This window comes from Erinaceus europaeus, chromosome X (genome assembly GCF_950295315.1).
Source record: "Erinaceus europaeus chromosome X, mEriEur2.1, whole genome shotgun sequence".
Lineage (NCBI taxonomy): Eukaryota > Metazoa > Chordata > Mammalia > Eulipotyphla > Erinaceidae > Erinaceus > Erinaceus europaeus.
In genome coordinates, this window is record NC_080185.1 from 15,342,145 (window position 1) to 15,352,889 (window position 10,745).

The window sequence follows — 10,745 nt, forward strand, 5'->3', positions numbered from 1 at the left end:
ATTCTGTAATTTAAAAATATAAAGAAAATAAAAAGAAAATTTCTTCCAATAATTTTAGGAGATTAGGTGGTCACACACAAAAAATAAATAATATACAGGGCTTACAAGATAGTGCACAAGATTTGTAGGCCTGATGTCCCCCAAAGATTCAACATATGCTAGAGCTGAACAATGCTCTAGTATCTCTCTTATGAAAATAATTTTTAAAACAAATTTAGAGCCAGAAAGATAAATCAGCCTGTCAAAGCACCAATCTGCTTGCTTCAAAGCCTACAGGCAATAGATTCCATCCCTGTCACCAGCTTATGCAAGGGTTTGAGTTTGGCAGTACTCTGGTTCTTTCTCTCTCTCTCATAACAAAGAAATCACATACATAGATATAGATGTAGATGTAGATATATCATCAATGCAAAGGAAAACAAATATTAAAACTGGGTAGTTTTTTTTTACTAAGATAAACATACTTTTACTATAGTATCACATAATTGCACAATTAGCATTTGCTAGTATAGTTGTAAATTTTTATTCCAAGAAAAACCTGCACATAAATGTTTATAGTGGCTTTTATCATAAATGCCCAAACTTAGGAACATCTAAGATGTCCTTCAGTAGGTGAGTGAATGAACACACTAGCTAATTCACACAATTGAACATATTCAGGAATAAAAGGAACTCTCAAACCAGGAAAAGACAGGGTTGAACTTTTCCTGCATACCATTACAGTGAAAGAAGTCAATCTGAAAAAGGCTACCTGTTATACGAGTCCAACTGTAAGACATCTGAGAAAAGACAAGGCTATGGAGATATACAGTATAAAGTTCAATGCCTGGCAGGGTGGGTGGTAGGAAGGAACAATCTCAGCAAGAGGATTTTTAGGGAGTGAAACTATTCTATATCACATTATAATGATGGATACATGGCATTTCACATTTTTCAATACCAGTAGCATCTTTAAAGAATGGACCCTAATCCCAACTATAGATGTCAGTCATTAAGAATGCATTATTATTGCCTCGTGAGTGGTGACATATATACTACACTGATGAAAGATGGCAATCATAGATGACACTTTAAGGGGAGGGAAGTGAGTGAATGTGACAAATCTATCCTTTCTGTTAGTTTATTTTTTTTGTACATCTAAAACTGCTCTAACATCGTATTTATTTGCCAAAAATAAAAGGTTAATCACTCAGCTTTTATAATAAGCAAAAAAAATTGTTTTTTTGCCTCCAGGATTATTGCTGGGGCAAGGTGCCAGCACTACTAATCCACTACTCCTGGTAGCCATTTTATTTATTTTTAAAAATATTTATTTATTTATTTATTCCCTTTTGTTGCCTTTATTGTTTTATTGTTGTTGTTATTGATGTTGTTGCTGTTGGATAGGACAGAGAGGAATGGAGAGAGGAGGGGAAGACAGAGAAGGGGAGAGAAAGATAGACACCTGCAGACCTGCTTCACCGCCTGTGAAGCAACTCCCTTGCAGGTGGGGAGCCAAGGGCTCGAACTGGGATCATTCTGCTGGTCCTTGCGCTTTGCGCCATGTGCGCTTAACCCTCTGCGCTACCGCCTACTCCTAGCTATTTTCTTTTTATTGGATAGGACAGAGAGAAATTGAGAGGGAAGGGGGAAAGAGAGAGAGAGAGAGAGAGAGACCTGCAGACCTGCTTCCCCACTTGCAGGTGGGGAGCCAGGGGCTTGAACCCAGACCCTTGTGCTTCATATTATGTATGCTTAACTGGGTGTACGAATACCCGGCCCCATAAGCAAAAGTCTTGAATGCACCAATTCACTAAAAAGAAAAAGTGGCTATAGGTATATAACAATTTAATTAGCATCATGAGTACAAAGGGATTACACAACATACATTATTTTTTTTAAAAAAATACAAGCACATATTGTATTTATTCAATTACTTATTTATTTTAGTTAGAGATACAAAGAGAAAGCTATCGTAACAGAGAGAAAGAATAGAGCTCTGTTCAACTCTGACTTACAGTGATGCTGGAGATTGAAACTAGCATCTTGGAGCCTCAAGCATGAACACATTTTTTTTTTCAGAACCATTATGCTATATCCCAAGCCTTAAAATACTGTTTTTTCTAATCATTACAATGATTTGTTTAAAAAAGCTGCAATCAAAATAATGACAATGTAAAATGGCTGAAGTTTTCATACACAGCTGACAGGAATGAAAAATTGCCTTGCCCTCTGGACAACTGTTTAGTTAATTGTTTATACAGTTAAAAACACGTGTTTGCAATATGACATACTGATTCTACTCCTAGTATAGAAAAATGTGTTCACAAAATATTTCTATGAAAATGTTCATAAAACATTGGGAACAACTCAAGTATCTATCAAGAAAAGAATGGGTAAAATAAATTGCAGCATGTTCCTATAATCAATACCACTCAGCAAACTATTAATACTCTCAACACAAAAAACTTAATCCCGAAAGATTTACGTTGAATGAAAGAAGAAAATCATACCTGTATGGTTTAATTCATACAACATCACAAAAGAGACAAAACTACTTCACAGTGGTAAAACTGAGAACAAAAGTTACCAGGGTCTTGGATTTGAAAGGGGGACATACTGCCAAGAGATGCAAAAGAAATTTTGACAGTACCAAAAGAGCTCTGTGATGGTGGTTCTTCAGTTCTACACAATTACTAAAACTCATTTAACTGAGAGATACCATCTCACACTACATATGATTACAATATAAATAACAATAATCATAACAATGAACACTAACAAGTGTTAGTGAGGACATGGGGAAACTGGAAACACCATTTACTGCTGGTGGAAATTTATAATTGGGTAGTTGCTTTTGCAAAGTCTACCATTTCCACAAATGATAAACCAAAAAGTAACCATTCCATTACCAAATAACCCTATCCCTATTCATTTATGTGGAATCAATGCATCTGTCCACACAAAATCATGTACACAATTGTACATTGTCACCTATTTAATCTCTCATTTTACTGAGGCAAGTCATTTTTTAAAAATAATTTTTATTTATAAAAATGAGGAAACATTGACAAAAACCATAGGATAAGAGGGCTACAACTCCACACAATTCCCACCACCAGAACTCCATATCCCATCGCCTCCCCTGATAGCTTTCCTATTCTTTAACCCTCTGGAAGTATGGACCCAGGGTGATTATGGGGTGCAGAAGGTGGAAGGTCTGGCTTCTCTAATTGCTTCCCTGCTGAACAGGGGCATTGACAGGTCCACTGATGCAAGTCGTAATGTCAGTTTGCAGCACCTTTACATCCTGCAGAATCTTAAGCTTCTGCTTTTCAGACTTGGGGTCTGTGATTAACCTCCAGATGATAACAATAACAACAACAACAAAGAACTGGCTTCTCTTGCAGCTGATTTGTATCATCAAGGAGGTGGTAAAAGATTGATAACGGTTTTTGCTAATCTTTGTCCTAGGATTTGTCCTTTCTCCTCTCCACCTGCCACCATTTCACTCTCATCTTTCTTTCCTGTCTATCCTGCTATCTTCAAGAAAAATACAAGACTTGGAGATTTTTTTAAATTCAAATATAGAAAGCAGAGTAAATTGTTGACTAATTATGAACCTAAAGAAAAGAACATTGTGGATGGAGATTTTGGGTCTCCATTTTGGAAAAATAAACTAGTAGGTCTGGTATATTTTAGGTATATTCCAAGCGGCCCCTGACCCAACTAGTTTTTGCCTGTGCCTGACATCCAATATGCAGCTCACCTAAGCTATTGTCCGGGGGATGGTGTCACAGTTGGAAAAAATGACCAGAAAGCTGGATCAGGGAAGAGAGTAGCTCCCAAATATATAAATATTGTTAACTGTAAACCCCATCAAACTGATCTGGGAGCCATATTCAGCACAAGATCCTGTGTAACCTCTGCATCCCTGTAGGTCTGAGCTCACATTCCGTGGTCATGGCTAGGACATTCCAGGCTGTGCCAAATTCTATCTTAACTCATTTTCAGCCACCGGGTTCCAGATGCTACCATGATGCCAAATGGACTTCCCTGGGCAGAGGAACCCACCAATGTGTCCTGGAGCCCTGTGTCCCCAGAGCCCCACCCCACTAGAGAAAAAGAGTCAGGCTAGGAGTATGGATCGACTTGTCAACGCCCATGTTCAGTGGGGAAGCAATTACAGAAGCCAGACCTTCCACCTTCAACACCCCATTATATCCCTGGTTCCATGCTCCCAGAGGGTTAAAGAACAGTAAAGCTATCAGGGGAGGGAATGGGATACGGAGTTCCTGTGGCGAGAATTGTGTGGAGTAGTACCTCTCTTATCCTATGGTCTTGTCAGTGTTACCATTTTATAAATAAAAAATCAAAAAAATATCTTTAAAAAATAATCTCTTTAAAAAGAGATTATTTTACCAGTTTTAAAATAGCATACAATTAAACAATTACATGGTCCCAGGTGGGGGGGGGGGGAGTCGGGTGGTAGTGCAACGGGTTAAGCACACATGGGCCCTAGGTCACATAGATGGGTTTAAAAGTTAATGGTTTTCATATACTCTTCTCGTATTTGGGAGCTACTTTATGTCCTAATCCAGTTTTCTAGTCTTAGTCTTAACTCTGATACAATCTTCCCAGATAACGCTTTTAGTCTATCTGCATGCTAGCTATCAGGCACAGGCAAAAATTACTAAAATCATGGGTCACATGGAAAATACCTAAGAAAGTCTTCCCAGTTTCCTCCAACACAAAGACCCCTATTTCCATTTGCCCTATTCCCACCAAGTCACAGATGCTACCATGATGCCATCCTAAATTCCCTGGAGAAATGATCTCACCAATGTATTCCAGAACCTCACCTCTCCAGAGCCCCACTTCACCAGGAAAAGATAGAAACAGGTTGGGGATATGGATCGACCTGCCAGTGTCCATGTCCAGCAGAGAAGCAATTACAGAAACCAGACCTTCTGCACCCCATAAGGAATTTTGGTCCATACTCCCAGAAAGGGAAGCTTAGAGTAGAGGGGATGGGGCATGTAACTCTGATGTCAGGAACTGTGTGGAACTGTACACTTGTTTTCTTACAATCTTGTTAATCATTGCTAAATCACTAATAAAAATAATTGATTCTGTATCACTTGTAGTGGTTCTGATGCAACTGACACACAGATTTGGCTATCCAAGTTTCAGTACTGTCTCCAACATCTATCTGTGTGATTGCCTATATCTTGCCCTACACTGCCAAACTACATGGTAGCTCTCAGACATAAACTCTTCCAGCTCTTCTAGTTTCAGTCTTATGACAATCTTCTCTCAAAGCAACATATTATACTTGAGCTCCTCTCTTAAATCTTACTTGCCAATCCCAGTCTCTTACACATCGATTCCACATTTTACGTGGTCTGTAATGTAACTGAAAATTTTCAGCTATAATCTATGTTCATGTCCTTGATGAGCAGTTGATTAATCTCTCATGGAAACTTTCACAAGTTTAAAACATAATCCACGGAGCTAAATTATAGTGCAAATTTACAGCCACCATAGTCAGACGCCTCTCCCATTATGCATTGCACTTATCCTTTTGACTGAAGTTAACATTGCCCCATGAACTGTGGAGCTGCAGCCAGGAGGTCTAGACTTACACATTCCTTATTGAAAAGCCCTATAGAAAAATAACCCTCATCTCAAAGGCACTCTCTTGAAGACACCTGACTGGCCAAGCTTTAATCACTTCTCTTCCAGTTCAATCACCAGAAATCACAAGAAAGATGTTGTGGGGTATTCTTGGCTCTTGCGGTACAGTGCACATGTTACCATGTGCAAGAACCCAGTTATAGCTCCAGGGTGAGGGGAGCTAAATGAGCAATGAAGAAGAACTATATGTGTTTATTTTTCTTTCTGTCACCCCCACCCCCTTCTCCCTTTCTCTCTCTGGTTCTCGCCAGTATGAAACAAACAAACAAACAAACAAAAAACTGGTCACAAAATTGTGGAGTCATGCAGGCACCAAGCCCCAGTGATAACCCTAGTGTTGAAGAAGGAAGGATGGTGGGCGAGGAGAAGGATGTTATGAGACAAGGAAGATAGCCCAGTCTATTAGAGCACTAAATTGCTGCCTGAGGCCCCAGAGATCAATCCTGAAGACTATCATACAGCAGCACTGAGCAGTTCTTTGGTCCTCTCTCATGATAAGTAGCTAAGTAAATCTTTTTTTTTTTTTTTTTTTTTTTTTAGGAATGCTGTAGGCTAGGCAACCCAGTCTAAATCAGTAGTACATGGCAGAGAGCAGGAGGTAGGAAAATAAGAAGGAGCTCCTGTATCGTTACCACCATTATGACCACATGAAGAGGGCATTCTCAGAGAAACACAGTTAAGAGGGGAGATTTTACAAATCAAGAACACCAGGCACACTTATACAACTGGCTCATTTTTTTAAAGGCAGTGTTTTAAGTGCCACTTGAATAGTTAATGTTCTCAAAAAAAAAAAAAGAAATCACTCTATTACCTGTCTTTAAAAACATAATGGAACTCTATGGAAGCCCATTTTTGATGGACAGTTTCAAGACAGAACCTGCCTGTTACTTCTGTTGTGATGAGGACTTTTATCTCACTAGGGCAGTTCAATGGCAGTGGAGCTCTGTGACTTAACTAGAACATCAGTAAGAACTGAGCATAAAGGTATTTAAGTTAGGACTGTCCTTCTCCAGGTTTCTAAGAAAGACATTCTCTCAGGCATTCAAATGATTTGGCAATTCATTATCTCATGAAAGTCTATAGTTGCCCTTATTTTATTGAAATATATCTGATATATAGCATTTAAGGTGTACTAAAATGTGTATATATATCCACTACAACAATAGTTCAGACCTTTTGACTTACTATAATTATTTTTTCTTTGGCTCTAATATCTTAGAAAGTGTTGATAATAATAATAATAATGCAATATTAACTCTGTATATGATAACCATGCCATTTCCTCAACTCTGAAGTTTTTTTGTGAGAGGAACTTCAGAATGAAATGGGGGGGGGTATTGCTAGACAACTTTCTCTTGTTCTGTGTGTACCTTTCCACCACATTCCTATCTTTGCAGATAAGAAAGTGGGACTTGAGATATGACAGTTTTTCGGACCCTTCCTCTATTTCAGTTAGTTTTCACTTTTCTTTCCCTGTGTCTTTAGTAAAGTCATTCCTTTTGAAAATCCTTGTTTGTCATACTTTGAGGAGAAGGAAGAGAAAAAAAAATGAGTTTTTTTTTTAAGAATGAGTTTAAGATGATGTTTATACTTTGGCTGGAAAGTGAGCATAACTTTCTTTTAGCTTAATAAGGCATAATAAGAATAATAGGAAGAGAAAAATACTAAGGAAATACACAAACTCAGAGTGAAAGAAGAGACATGTCCAGCTGTCCAATCTCTCTCCTAGGGCTTAGAGAAACTTCTTCCTGTAGCTCCAACTCTGAAAAAGTTATGCGGGTGGGTTAATGGTAGAACACTACTAAGATTATAAAAGCATTGAATAATGAGGGAAGAGTTAAGCTGGAGCACTGATTATAACACACGATTTTTTAATAAGTCAACTGGGCATTCTAATATAGTTTTTTCTTTTGGAAAAAATGTAAATAATCTTGCAAATATATATATATATATATCACAATAATGTACATTTAAGTAGTTCATAAATCACAAGTGTTCCGTAGTTGGACAAAGTTTCTTGTGAGCATGTTATATTAGTTTCCCCAGCAGATTGAATTTGACACTCACTTTTAGCTGTTTGGAGGTCTCATATGCTTTCAAATATCAGTTTTTGACATTTATCTTCAATTTAATTTTTTTTCTTAATAGAAGTTTCCTTCCATGATAAGTTATAACTCTTGTGTTCATTACAAACTGTAACTAGTCTACACTTATCCATAATGTAAGTGGCCTGCCTATTACCCACAGAAATAAAATCTGAACTACTCGGTTGATTTGGAACTAAATCAACTTTTCAAAAAAATGAATCATAACCCTTACTAATACATTTTGACTGCTGTTCATTATGCTTATAACTGCGGCTGATTCATTCATTGAAATGTTTCCATCTAATTGGACAATCTCTGAACCAGTTAGCACATGATAGATATGTCTCCCTTCCTAGTATTCTTAGTAAAAGTGGGGAACTAAATGTCAAGAAAGTTCTTGTTTCTGATGGTCTCTTAGTCCTTTGTGCAAAATATGAAAGAAAATTGTCTCTAAACAAAAAAGAGGGTATTGTCTTTCATTTTTATAAATTAACAGATATAAGTTTACCTCAGCTCTAAGTTTTCAGAAAATTAAGTTGGAAGTACTTGTCTTACTTTTCTGTGTTGTAAACACCTGATGTCATTTCAAGTGAGAAGTTTATTGACTGTTCCTTTCACTCTTGAAAAATTTGATTTCAGTTTCAAATCAGCTCCAAATTGAAATGGCATATAGTAATCACATATTACTTCCTATTATGGGCTCATCACAAGTATGATTTTCTACGATTCATAACCATTTAGAAAGGAGAAAATAAATGAAACAGGTAGGGTCTACAATTCAATGTGAGAAAAATAGGCAAGAAAAAATTCCATAGAATCTTCCTGAGCAAAGGAAAACACCAACTCCAGTTCAGGAAGAATAATTGTTTTCATGAATTGAGTCACTTTATCTGTCTAAATCCTACTTTCCTCAGTTTCAAAATGGAAACATGGGACCAATTTAGGGGTTCTCAACTTTGATTGATGGACATTATAACCTAGGATAATTTCCAGTCTCACTAAGGCTGGGCGAGAAGAGAAGAGAAGAGAGAGAGAGAGAGAAATGACCTAAAAGAAAACTGAATTAGTCATTACCAGAAAGCAAGGGTGAAAGGAGTAAATCAAGTAAAAGAGGAAAATTGTTTGGTGAAGAATAAAGCTGGTCTTTTAGTAGTGAATTTCATGTAGCCTATACATACTTTAAGTTTTAGTCATGTACATCTGAAACTCAATAATGTCATAAAGCAGTGCTACTTCAATAAAAAATTTTTTTAAAAAGGCAACATGTGTGCTATAGACTTTATGGCTTCTTTAAAGCTTTGACAGATCTTGACAGCAAACTGCCTGAGATGTGTGCATCTATGTATATATGTGTGTGTCCATGCATCATTTAAAAATATTTTTAAAATATTTATTTATTCCCTTTTGTTGCCCTTGTTTTTATAGTTGTAGTTATTATTGCTGTTGTTATTGATGTTGTTATTGGATAGAACAGAGAGAAATGGAGAGAGGAGGGGAAGACAGAGAGGGAGAGAGAAAGACACCTGCAGACCTGCTTCACCAGCTTGTGAAGCGACTCCCCTGCAGGTGGGGAGCCAGGGGCTTGAACTGGTATCCTGAAGTGGTTCCTTGTGCTTTATACCATGTGCCCTTAACTAGCCGCACTACTGCCTGACTCCCCATGCAACATTTTTATCAACTAATTGGAGGTATAATGGTTTGCAGTACAGTTGTTGATACATGGGTACAATTTCTCACCTCACCATGGTAGGTGTCTGCAAAACAGTCTCACTCACAACTTGGCTCCTTTTCCATCAGGCACCAGGACCACAATGCCCTCATCCTTGGCCCCCTCCCTATTCTCTTTTGCTTTGGGGCAATATAACAAACCCAGTCCAAGTTTTACTTTGTGTTTTCCTTTTCTGTTCTTGTTTCCTAAATTCCACCTAGGAGTGAGATCAACATGTAATAATCTCTCTCTCTCTTTTTGGTTTATCTTACTTAGCATGATTCCTTGAAGTTCCATCCAAGATGGGGCTAAGGAAACGAGTTCATCATCCTTCATAGCTGAGTACTATCTCATTATATATATCATAACTTTCTTAACCATCTCTGCATTTTATCTATATTTACAGAGTTTCGTTATTAATATTATATTCTGTGTTTTGAAAATGCTATATTGATTCTTTGTTTTATTTTTATGTTTATTTCCTTCTTTCATATTTTAGTTTTATACTGTTGTGCTTTTAATTTTGTCAGTTGGATATTCAGCTCATTAATTTTAAGACTTTTTTTTCTGACATGCATTAGAGTCTACAAAATTTCCTTTCATGTGTCCTGGAACCTCACCTCTCCAGATCCCTGCCACAATAGGGAAAGACAGAAACAGTCTGGGAGTATGGATCGACCTGCCACAGCCTATGTTCAGAGGAGAAGCAATTGCAAAAGCTAGACCTTCCACCTTCTGCACCCCATAATGACCCTGGGTCCATACTCCCAGAAAGATGAAGAATAGGAAACTTTCCCCTCTTATCCTCTGGTCTTGTTGATCATTATTAAGTAAATAAATAAAATATTAGAACTAAAAAAAATTATTCATTACTATTTTGACTGTTTCACAACTTCTGCATGAAGTACATATTAGTATTTATTATGAAGTACATATAGTACATATTACCTTTTAGTTCAAACTAGGATTTAATTTCTATTAGTACTTTTTATTTTGTCCACAAGTTATTAAGCTACATTTTAATGTTTCTAAATATATTGGGGGATAGCTTTGTTTTAGTTCTTACTTATATCTGTTATTTCATTTATTATTAACAATGCAAATACTGTCTGAGCTATATGCTATGGTTGTAATTTAGGATTTTCTAAACTAAAACATGGTTAACATTAATTTTTGTATAAGCATATTATTAATTTTTTTACATAATACCATTTGTTTATGCTTACAAAAGTCAAGTTGACAAGAATAATATAAGTTCAAGTACTAAGTTTGAT